The sequence below is a fragment of the Ascaphus truei genome, chromosome 6, assembly GCF_040206685.1.
Source record: "Ascaphus truei isolate aAscTru1 chromosome 6, aAscTru1.hap1, whole genome shotgun sequence".
Lineage (NCBI taxonomy): Eukaryota > Metazoa > Chordata > Amphibia > Anura > Ascaphidae > Ascaphus > Ascaphus truei.
This window is the reverse complement of record NC_134488.1, coordinates 114,590,559-114,602,832: the sequence shown is the minus strand read 5'-3', so window position 1 is coordinate 114,602,832 and position 12,274 is coordinate 114,590,559. Positions and strand designations below refer to the sequence as shown.

General features: G+C 42.6%; 1 protein-coding gene across 11 annotated transcripts in view; it reads left to right on the top strand.

Annotated features, from left to right (window-relative positions):
- Positions 1-12,274, top strand: part of RAP1GAP (RAP1 GTPase activating protein) — a 217,740-nt gene that overhangs the window by 63,950 nt on the left and 141,516 nt on the right. The gene's annotated exons all lie outside the window — the stretch shown is intronic.

The window sequence follows — 12,274 nt, the reverse complement described above, 5'->3', positions numbered from 1 at the left end:
GTTACAGCCACGAATGACATCTCTAATACCTAAAATGCCACGTGACAATGGAGCCACAAAAACAACTTAGGGGTGAAGGATTTTAAGCACCAGTTCATCTTAAGGGCTTCCCTAAAGTTTTACTCTTTGCATTCCCAGTCAACATTGAGTGTGACTACATACTGTACTACTCACTTTTTAACATTCTTCTACCTCAGCCCATTCTGCATCAGACTTTTCTCCAAACATTAAAGGGAAAAATAAAGGGAAGGAGCATGGATTTCCTGGAGGGCAGAACCGTAAACAATTCATGAGTTGTGGATACTTTTGCTGGGATTCACTAAGCACAGATGCGCTTAGCCGCACTGCGATCACTGACTTGCAGGGCAGTTAACGCCGTCTTGGCGTGCGATACTCCCCATTGGTGCTTAATGAATCTCCCCCTTCAATCTATATTCCTTTTTGCTGGGAGTGTATACATGTGTTCAAATCAGCATTATCGTGCAGTATATAATTGTTTCTGGGTGTGGGTAACCCCCTTCCCCACCAAAATATAAAAACATGGGCGTTATCCTTAGTATATGTGCTCGTGCTCCTGCTTGGCAGTGAACCAGCAGTGGAGGTCACGACATTTTGCATTGATAAAGTGAGCTGTCTAGTCCCAGAGATGATGGCTGGGATTGCCAAAAAAAACTGAGCCTGGTTGTCGGTTCTGAGCTCTAATTGGTGGTGGAATTGGGGTAGGAAGCAGACAGGAGGAGGTTCTCAGATAGTGCAGTAGGGTGCACTGGATAGATGAGAAATGAAGGGGTGTGCAGCCTCTTGTCCAGCGAGCATGTGACATCGCTATGCATAGCAATCCATCCCCCCCCCCCTGACACCCACCGACACGTGGGATCTGTGCCAGGAGATCTGTCCTGATACTGAAAGTTTGTGCTCTGTTTCATCCAACAAGAAATCAAGGAAGAAAACACATTTGCCTATGTATATCCAGAAAGACACACATTTTTAGGATGCCGACATTGTATAATGTTCATCTTCTATACTTTGGGAAAAATGTATAAATGCAAAAAAAAAAAAACCCTGTAACTTTCAGAGCATTTATTTGCTCTCAGCTGTGTCGCACATACTAAGCGTGTCACGTCTCTTTTATCTGGTGCAGATTGTTAAACAGAGAGGTGCCCACCACCTCATGATGCTGTCACATTTTTTTGTGATCAATTATAGTAAAAGGGAAAATGGAGCGACAGAGATGCAGAATGTGAGACGTTATAGTTGTAGTCCCCTTTCCCTGTGACTATTGGGAATTACACATGCTGCCGTTACCTGTGGCTCACAGAAGGCGTAAGACTGGGGTTGTCTCCTTTCTCGGGTTACAGCGCCTCCACATGGGAGGGATCATAGCGCAGCAGGATAACCCCTCACAGGAACTAATACAGTCAGTAATTACACACACAGGGTATATAACAGGAGTATGTTCTGAACACACACAACACTACAATATAGCAGTACACACAGTATAACACAATAATAATGCAGGGTATATATCCCCAATGTACATAGGGTGCAGTGGCACCAATATCCCTGGTGTCCTTCCCCAGTGTCAGTCCCATCCAAGTGTAGGGAGTAGCACTACCCCTGTGGGCCGTTGGTGCACGTTACCTCCCTGGGCACTCCTGTACCCAGGTACCGCTGAATGAAGCAGAAGAATCCATCTGATCCCACGACGTGAGGCCTCCAAGAATTCCTCCGCTCCTTGTGTGTCCAATCCACTTCTTGAGGGAGCTCCAGCCGGAGCGTCTCCCTTAATGTCTCTTTAAATGGCTTGTCGTCTGGTCCCAGACCTCTGGCCGCAGTTCACCACGCGGCTTCTCTTCACTGATGCTGCGCCTGTTACTACAAAGCTAAGGGTAGTGTCCCTATCTGGGTCATTCCCTATAGCACCACAAGCTTACAGGGTCAGGGTCAGGGCCTAGCTGGGACCTTCGGGGTATCTGGCCTAGTCCGGGAGCCACTTGCACCCGGACACTACCTACTCCCTCGCAGTCCCTGCTCCGAATGGCGTGGTGGCTTCTTTGCACCAAATGCATATCTTGCTTGGCTTGGATACTACAGCCCTATTGGCTGTGTTCCCCCACCTGGTAAGCAGCCCCTGGGGCTGCTGGGACACCTAGTCCCGTGCAGAGCCTCTCTAATGGCTGACGCACTAACGGTACCCTGAGCATGCGTGTAGGCTCTGTCATGCATGCGGGACTATTTAAGATGGCATCCCCCGCTTGCCGGGTGCGTCACAGAGCTACCTGGTCGCCTTGCAGCCACCCCCTCTCCGGTGCAGGAGGTAAGGGGGGGATCCGGCTACATAGTATAATTTGTTAACCAGGTAACTCTTCCTATCAATAGCCCAAAATTCCACACTGCTCGATACAGGGCATGATTGGTGCACTTCTATATATTGACGTACAGTAGAGGCAAAAGATACAAAATGCCTCACCCTGCTTAAGTTTTGTTCCAGAAATGTCTTGTTACACTCTTTGTATTTTCAAATGCTTATACTTAAAAAAATATTTCAAATAAAATAATAAAATAATAAAATAATTGTCGTTCACAGCTAGGAAATTACCAGTTTTGGCCCAGTGACCGATACTGACATTCCTCTCCTAACATAATAATTTTATTGTTTATCATAAAAGAGGGATGGAATCAAGATGAGAAAGGCACCAGGCTACAGTACTGGACAGCTATAAATAATATCACCAACTTATTTTTTCACCATCTAGGGGAATACTCAATCTTTTATCAATAGAAAAATTACATTTTAATGTGGCATTCTCATCTTGTACTTATCTTTCAAAACACGTGTATTGCTTTTTCTTCCATGTATGTATGTATGTATGTATGTATGTATGTACAGTATGTATGTATGTATGTATGTATGTATGTATGTATGTATGTATGTATGTATGTATACTTGTATTTATATAGCACCAAAATGACAACATTTAAATAAAGAGCATTTATGTTCAAGAATTGGTGATAAGAGCAGCAAACATATTATAAACTGGGGCAAAGTGAAACCCTGCTCCACAGAGCTTACAATGTAAGGGCCCCCAAGAGCTAACTTGCGCAATGTGCTACTACAAGGAATCCAACAACAACTGCCTGATGATGCAGAGCTGTAAGACAAGACCAAGGAAAGGCTTTCCAGGAAGTACACATCTCACCATGAGCTGTGCTGATGGTGGTATATACAGTATCTGCATTATAAAAATGCCACCTGACCAGCCTGGAGAAACTTAGTATAGCCATTCAAACCAAGGAGGTCTATTCATCAAAGTCTCGTGGCTGCGACAGTGGAGCACAACCGTGCACAAACATTGCACCCAGTTCATGAAAGGAACAAACCCAGTTGCTTGCAATGAGGTTTATTTTCACATCTTGTGCTGTTTTGACTCCTGTTTTGTCCATGTTGTGCAACTGGGAGACGTTGATAAATAGAGTGTAGGCCCAGAAGAGTTACCCTTCATTTAAAAAGACTAAACTATTTCCAGTGCATTGGTTTCTAGTGCAGACTGCTAAAAATACTTGACATATCCTTGATATGCTTCAAAGGCATCTGAGCTTTTTTTCTTTATTAAACATTAGAAAGTAGATATACAGTACTGTAACACTGATTCTGAGAGGAATCATAATGTGTCTATTAGAGCAGCATTACTCTTAATGCTGTTGGACACTCATTAATACTTACTGGGGATAAATTCCAGTGAGCAGATATTCATCTTGTGGTTGCAGTGCCATAAAAAAAAAAGTAATACTACTGGATGCAGTAACGTCCTTTTAACCCTTTGAGTGCAATAAAGAGCAAAAGTCAAGCAAGCCAAAAGAGATACTACTCAACATGCCTTATCATATTCATTCTACTCACTTCAAAAGTCATAGCAGCACCCAACATTTGGGGCATGCAACCACCTTCATCAGGGCTTAACCCTTTGAGTGCCCCAGGTCATAGTCACTATGTCATGGGATTGGCACTCTGGGGATCCCCTGATATAGTGACTATGTTATGCCCAAAGGTTTGTTTTTTCCCGGATAGATCGCACCCTGTGTTCTCACGGAACGATGGAGGATGGTCCATTCCTCTTCCGTTTCCTCCAAAATGGCCTCCACGGCCACACGATGACCCCTCCGGCTAAAGGGTTAAACAAAATGCCATCTGTGTTTTTAAGGTGGATAAAGACATAAATGAGTTTGTTTTTTAACTAGACACCCCCCCCCCCCCTTTCTTCAAAACATTTTGAGGCTTAGGTTTCTAGATGCAACCAAGTGCAATGAAACGGCAGTATCTCCTAACATTGTTCTATTGCTATAAACAAGTGTAAAATGTCACTTAACATTACTAAGGTCATTGACCTGTAGCAATGTCTGCATGACCATGAAGGCGTAATGAGGCTCTGTTCTGTTCTGCTGGCTTTTCCAAGCATGGGTTTGTAAGCAATGCTCACTAATGTTCACAAGCAGGAAGGAAACATAGCAGCAAGTCAGCAGGCTGCGGTAGCCTTGAAAGGCTAAGGGGAAATACCCTGCGGTGAAGGAATGAGCCTCCTATCTCATCTGCATGCTTTGCTGGTGAGTACCTGGATATACATAGCGAGGGACCGGATAAGTAGCTCGCATAGACTCGTTTTAATCAACTGAATCAAAGAGAGATTCTTATGAAAGTCTCCCTGCTACAAAAGAAGTGTAAAATAGAGTGCAAAAAAAAACCAAATCATCCGTTGTATCCCATTGGATACAATGAGGGGTGTTCAAGTCATTGGCAACAGTATAGCACAAGTTTTACAGATAGACATGTAACCCCATCTATGTAAATCTGTTCCTTGCTGGAGAATCCTGCACTTCCAGCCCCCACAACAATGTGCAAGCCCCCACAACAATGTGTAAGCCCCCACAATATGCAAGTTAAACGTGTGTGTGTGTGTGTGTGTGTGTGTGTGTGTGTGTGTGTGTGTGTGTGTGTGTGTGTGTGTGTGTGTGTGTGTGTGTGTGTGTGTGTGTGTGTGTGTGTGTGTGTGTGTCAATGCAGACATTGTTATAGATCATGAGACTTTTAAACCATATTTCAGATTGAGCTAAAACATGTCTTTTGCTGCCAAATGAATTGCATACTGTATCATTTTTAAGAGCACAAATGTAAGACTTGTTTTGTTCTCCACAACAACACACAGATTGACACATATACAGTAACACATGCACACAGCTGTACGCAGACACACACATGCTTGCATACCGCTGGAATTGTACAAATCTGCTAGACCCATGCAAGTTGCTTACATTTGATGAAGATGCAAGCAGAAACTCGCCATGCTCCAATAAGCACTTCTTCTGTGCGATGATACGTGGACCCCTATATGTAAAATTATAACGTCAAATATTTGAAATGTAATATTGAAATAATATATGTGAAACTTCTATTTGTGTTCACGGAGGGAGTTTGGGATTTTTTTTTAATGAAATGACATCTCTTAAAGAAGAACCCTTATTTAAAACATAAATTATTTCAAGCCATACAATCCCCAAAATAAATCCTTTCACTCTATATGCAATATATGTCGGAATATCTGAAGTTTTCAACAACAATTTTAAAAATACAGGGTTTTTATAATCTCAATGCAATGGTTTTGGTTGATTGTACCCGTGAAAATATTTGGAAATGCAGGGCTATACTGTAGGTGGCATAGGGATAATATTTGGGTACAAATGGTATTCTGTGAAGGTTTTGAACCAATATAAAACTTTTATGTTGATATGAAGTGAAAAAGAGCGGCTCAGTGAGTAAAATAACTGACTGTAAATAATGACATAGAGCTTGATGTAAGGAAACCTGGTTCAATGCCTGGTGTCATGTCCTTGTGACCTTTGGTAAGTCCCTTTATCTCCCTGTGCCCCAGGCACCAAAATCATAGATTGTAAGCTCACCAGGGACTGTGTCTGTAACATTCCTATGTGCTGCGTACCGTGTACTATACTGTAATTGTAAAGCGCTCTGAGTCCCATTGGGAGAAAGGCGCTATATCAAATAAAGTTATTATTACTATTACTAGATCATGAAGATGTATAGTTTCATTTAGAATTCAGTGATGTCTTATAGGCCTTGTGCATCACATGTCTCTGCCATAGTGAGTAATAATGAGGCTTGGGCACAAGACAAACAACATGTATAGAACTGATAATGGAGATAAGTAGGGCTATTTAACAGCCCAGATATGTAAGTGAAATCATAAACAACATGAGTAAGCTTGGTGGAAAATTGGCTAATGCGTCCTTTAGTTAATGGTATATATAAAGCCTACATTTTCCCCAGCCTCCCTCCCTTTCTCTCACAACTATCCCATTATCCTACAGTAAATGTCTCTTTCCCCTTCATTCTCTTATTGTGTTTTTTTCTTCTTTTTTTCCTGTTATATTTACTTCTTTGTTTCCCACCCCTAATCCTGCAGGCTCTCTTCTAGTTCTCAGACCAGCTTGAATATGTTTACTTTGCAAACCTACTTTTTATTCCAGCCCCATGCCTTCAAAATGCAGGCATGTCATGCAAACAGGCAATAATAACCAGGTACATGCAATACTTAGCATTCGGCTGACTTCAATAATTGTATTGTTTTGTCATTTTGCTGGCATAAAATATAAACTAGCAAGTAAAAATGCTGTGAAATGTTATGACTCACCTGCATGCTAACATAAGTTCAGCAAATGTGTGCAATAGGCCTGCACATAAACAATATATTCAGGTAGTGAAATTGGCATTTTCTGGTGCTTAGTTCCTACAATGAAGCAAATTCATATTTTTAACTGAGGCTGATAGGAACAGAACATTCATTGTACTTGAAGGAAGATGTATAACTTTTCTTAGACTACGTGTTGCCATCAAAGATCTGGAATAAGGCTGAGCCCCCTGTAGGTTTGATCCTGTAGCAAGACGCAAGATGAGGGAGGGTTTGTCAACAGGTTTTGTGTATGCAAATGTCCTTGCTGGCTGCCAGCTGTTAGATCTCTGCTCAGGCCCGGAGATGTCACATCATTTGGCCAGTCAGGGAATGAAAAGCCAACTGTGAGCAGGTAGCTGTCCAGGGTACTGCAGATACCAGTCTGTGGTCTGGGACACGTTTGAAGTAAAGGTGTAGAGCAGACCTTCCGGAGCTGGAAAAGTGTAGGTTTGTTTGCACGTTTTCTTGCACTTTCATCGACCAATGTACATTTGCAAAAGAGAACGTTTGCATGCAACCATACATATTTATAGCTATAGGGGTGTACGTATCGAGTAAAAAGCGGCAACAACAAAAAAACGGGCATCACATGTATTAACCTTTGCAGAGTCCTTATGAAGTACCTGGTATATCATAGGCACCTGATCGTTTTCTAGGGGGTGATCGGACTGACCGTTCTGACAGAGTGGCCAACCCAAACAAAGCAGAAGTCGAGCCCCCCTCCACTTCTGTTTCCAGCATCTTTGCGCTTTTTGCAGTCTTGTGATTGATCCCGGACCCTGAATCTCGTCCAGTTGGCACTGTAAAGGTTAAAAAAAATCCCATTAAAGTAGGATTTTTTTCTTTGATATATATGGTGCCGTTACATGCCCCAGAGTTGCACCATTTTGCCTTGATACATATACATCATAATGTTGGTCCATTAAAAACTACTACAAGCTGTAACCCAAGATAATCTGACAATTGTACTGATAGACCAGCGCTTTGTCTTATTCCCTTTCATCCTTTTCATTACCAATGTGCAGATATATTCCATATGTGTTGAGATCCTAATTATGGGTCATAATGATAAGGTCACCAATTTATGGTTTAGTGCAGGGGTGGGCAACTCCTCAGTATGGAGTGCTGGTATCTCCTGCAAGTTTAATTGTCCCAGTCACATGGGCCGTGACGCAGGACATTTAAACTTGCAGGAGATACCTGTACCTCAAGACGCAGAGAGGCTCAGGACCTGAAATGAATGCGGTTCAGCTCCGGAGACCCCCTGCTTCTGTCCTATGTAATAAAAATAAATACGGCGCGATCGCCCGTAAGAGCTGTGCAGGGAAACGTAGCATCTCTCTGCTCTCTGCGCAGCTCTGATGGAGGGAAATCGAACGTTACAGGCATTTCACTTGTAAAGCAAATACTAACTAGTGTGGTATGATATTTTTTAGCAAACGGTTTTTAAAATGCAATATATCTTACTGAATACCATTTTTTCACAAATGTCGTACCGTGAGGTAGTAACATGCAAACATGTTCGATGTTGCAGCGATAACATCGAACCTATCTGACTAGGCCCCTATATGTCATATGCTTTGTCTTTTACACAAAATAGGACAGTGTTATGGCTCAGACACCCATATATCTGCATTTCTAATCTTTTGTCACATTGAAAGAAGATCTATGTTTCCTTATATTTAAATTATAATTTCTTTCAAATGTTGAATCAATACAAAGCCCCATTGCAATATATATATATATGTAACCCCCCTGTTGGGCTTACTATCTGTGAATTAAAAGGTTAATGTAGTTATTATTGTAAGTAAGCTAATAACATTTTTGGTTTAATGTTGCAGTTCAGCAACTGCCAGTCTGGCCCCGCCCCCTTCCAGAAATGACCCCCTCTGTCATCCACAGTGAGTGTATGGTAACAGGGCCCAAGTTGCCTCCCAGGTATCCATGGTAATCCATGATGTCACCATGGACTATAAATATTGGGGCTGGGGGCTTAAGGCCTCAGACCCCAGGACGGGCCTAATGACATCAAGGTAGAAGAAGATGTGAGGTCTCACCAGTTTAAGTGTTAATTGTGTAACTCGTGTAAGAGAAGAGTGTGGAGTCCACCTTTATTATTTTCCCTAGAATAGATGTGTGCTCCTCAATGATAGGCCCACCAGGGAAAAATATAGGATGCAACAATGATGTATACAACCCTGTCCTGTCATGAAGAATAAAATATGTCTATTGTATCTGTCAACTAAAAGTCTCTGGCGCCCCTTTTCACCATCACCAACCACAGTCAAGCTTACAACAACCAGCCACCCGAACACCTGCCCTGAGATCAACGGTAACAGAGTCCAGAGTTCCACACCTGCACTTCCACAAAGACTAGCTCACTGTGCAATTCCCTCCTTTTGAGCCGGGTAAGGAGAGGGGTTACATGTTTATATACTGTATATAAAACATCTGTCATGTTAACGATTATGTAAAAGGATAATGTTTCCTTTTTCTGCAGTTTGAAGGTTCAGTAGACTTATTGGTTCTGGGGAAATGCAGATTCGATGTAGGTCGTGATACCTTTAAATGGACACACGATAGAGTTCTTCATAGATGAAATTAGTGTCTTCTTTAAGTGTATACGTCGCCTTTTACTCCACACGAAACAAGACGGGAAGTGAATGCCACTCGCATAGCAGCTACGTTTTTACATATAAAGCTGTGCAAAGCTTTGTATTATGATCTGTTCTGCCAGAAGCATTGCTTACTATTTTGTTTATAGACTATAATAGAAAGGCTCCTTCAAGCACTTTTCTGTTGCAAGTCATGAAGTGCCAGTGCAGCTGTTCACAGCCTTTAAGAAAATGGCATACAACTGACAAGTTCTCCCAAATTATCTCGACTTGTTATGGGTGGCAAACAAGTGAATTACTGATCTCATTAGTTGGTGCTATGTAATCCGTGAACACACTGTGCACCGCACCTCTCTCTCCAGCTGCTGGGAATTGCAGGAGCTTGATCACAAATACAAGTATTGTATATGTAGGTGGCAAGAAATGTCTCACTTCAAACACATGTTTCTGGATAGAACTCTTTCAGCGTTTGTCCGTTTCATAGAACCTGAAGACTTCCTAAGAGCTGCATACAGATGTAGCAGGCGTTAGTGCACCGATGACATGCCACCGCAGGCGTGATTGTTATCGTGTACTTTGCCCTGCCGCCCTTCAAATAAATAGAGCCACGTGTTGCAACATCGCACAATTTGCTCGCCAAACGACTCCATTTAGTACGTTTCCGCCCAATAACACCTGCTAGATCTGAACATTGAATCAGTTATCGTTATACTGGCTGTTGATTGGCTGACAGTGCAGATCTGAGCTGTATGTATAATATCAGGTATTCAAAACATGCCATGTAATTGGATGTCAGAGAGCAGCTCTGGGCAGTATACAATGTAAAGGGAATGGATCAGATGCCCTGTGACAGTCTGTCAGTTAAAGTATAGCTTTGAGCAGTACACATTTTATTATTACATTGGTTTTTTTTCTTAGCATCTCCAATCTGGCTTCCAGCTGGAAATTGGAACTGAAAGTGGTCAAATCAGTGTCATGGATAATCTGCTATGTTGATGGACGAGGGTCATTTCTCTGTGCTGATTTTATTAGATCTGTCAGCAGCTTCTGCTCTTGTTGACTGGAGGTTCACTCCCGTGTTTGCCTACTCGGCCAGGATTAGAGGACCAGCATGCCCTGGTTCTGTTCGTTCCCAGAAGGTATGTCTGAGTCAATGATGATGAGACAATTCTTATCCTATGTAAAGAGTTCCCAGGTGCTGTGGGCTTGCATTATTATTTAATAGGAACGAAAATGTACACGAAATGCGTTATATCGTGTTTTCTTATTGCAAAGAGCTTTGCGATTACACCCTTAAAAGCAAGCTTTAATCTACACAGACACCACCAGATCGGAGAGGGAGAGAGAAGATAGCTATGGTGTGTTACTCTCAAAGACAGGGGTGGGCAACCAGTCCTCAAGGGACACCAACAGGTCAGGTTTTCAGGATATCCCTGCTTCAATCAGTCCCTGCTTCAGCATAGGTGGCTCAATCAGAGGCTCAGTCTTCAACTGAGCCACTGATTGAGCCAACTGTGCTGAAACAGGGATATCCTGAAACCCTGACCTGTTGGTGGCCCTTGAGGACTGGAGTTGCTCACCCCTGCTCTAAGAGATAAGTGGCAGGAATTGAGTTTACCCCTTCACGCGCCCCCTTTTCTTTTCTATGGAATGTATTTCTGTCATTCACAGTCTTTCCATTGGTGGTACCACATTCATATTCCCAATAGATTACACAATGCACTCTATTTATAGCTTTTCAAAGATTGTCTTTAGGGTTTAGCTGGTGCAGGGCACAGCAGACAGACTGCAGGTGTTAGTCAACAAAAGTTAGCAAACTACATGCTGCAGGTGCTCTTTTAGCACTTTCTACAGCAGTTGGTAATTGTCAAGGTTTCTCACAAGGGTGTTTCCATCTGTAGAGGAGACACATTAACCGAGTACAGATGTGTGAAGCTGCTGAGCGCACTGCGCTGAAGGGATAGCTCGGTGTTCATGTCCTTGCCTTTAAAGTTACTGAACTTGGTTCAAATCCCAGTGGAAGCTCCTCTTGTGACCTTACTTCATGTGATTAAGGTATCGCAATTAGGTTGTAAGCTCTGCAGTCAGAGACTGATTGCGCCTGCACAAATCCTACAGTGCTGTGTACACTCTTAGCACTAAATAAGAAGATATGATCATTCACACATGTTATGGCAACATTTCAATACATTTGGGGTGAAGACAGACATGTTCAGTAAACTCTTTTTTGTATTCATCATTTTTTTCTTCTTTATTATAGACATTCATTGCCTTTGTGAGTCTCATTAGGGACATTTAATGACTGAACAGTCATAAAGATCCAACGTTTCAGTGCAAGCACCTTCTTCAGGTGTTGATGGTTCTTGCACCGAATCCTTGGATCTTTATGTCAGACATTCCTTTTTGCATTAATTTGCTTGCTCGTTTTTTGGTGTGCTCGCTCCCCTCCTTGCTTACTTTGTTGTTGCCTTGCCTGTAGCACCCATACCTTTACCCTTCACTTCTGTTTCCGTCCCCATTTTACTAGGGGCATCCAAAGTTGCATTGGTCCTGATTCCCTCCTTTGTACCTTGAGTCTCATTAGGAGAAAAGTGAAACTCATGGAGGCTGTGTGACAATCCCCAAATTTAGCGACATCCCGTGATAATTAGGGATGGGCCCATTTTTATTGCGAATTTGGATCCGCCGCGGGTCGGCCGGTTCCTTCGGTCCGCAGATTTCAGTGGATCAGTCTTAAAAATGGCGATTTGCCTTTTCCAGATTTTTTTCCTTTTTCTTTTTTTTTAACACCGACAATCTGCCGGCGGATTCTGCAATCCGCTGACGGATTTTACGGATCCAATCCACGGATTCAGCGATCCGTCAGCAGATTGCGGAATCCGCCGATGGATTGTTAAAATCCACCAGCGGATTGTATCC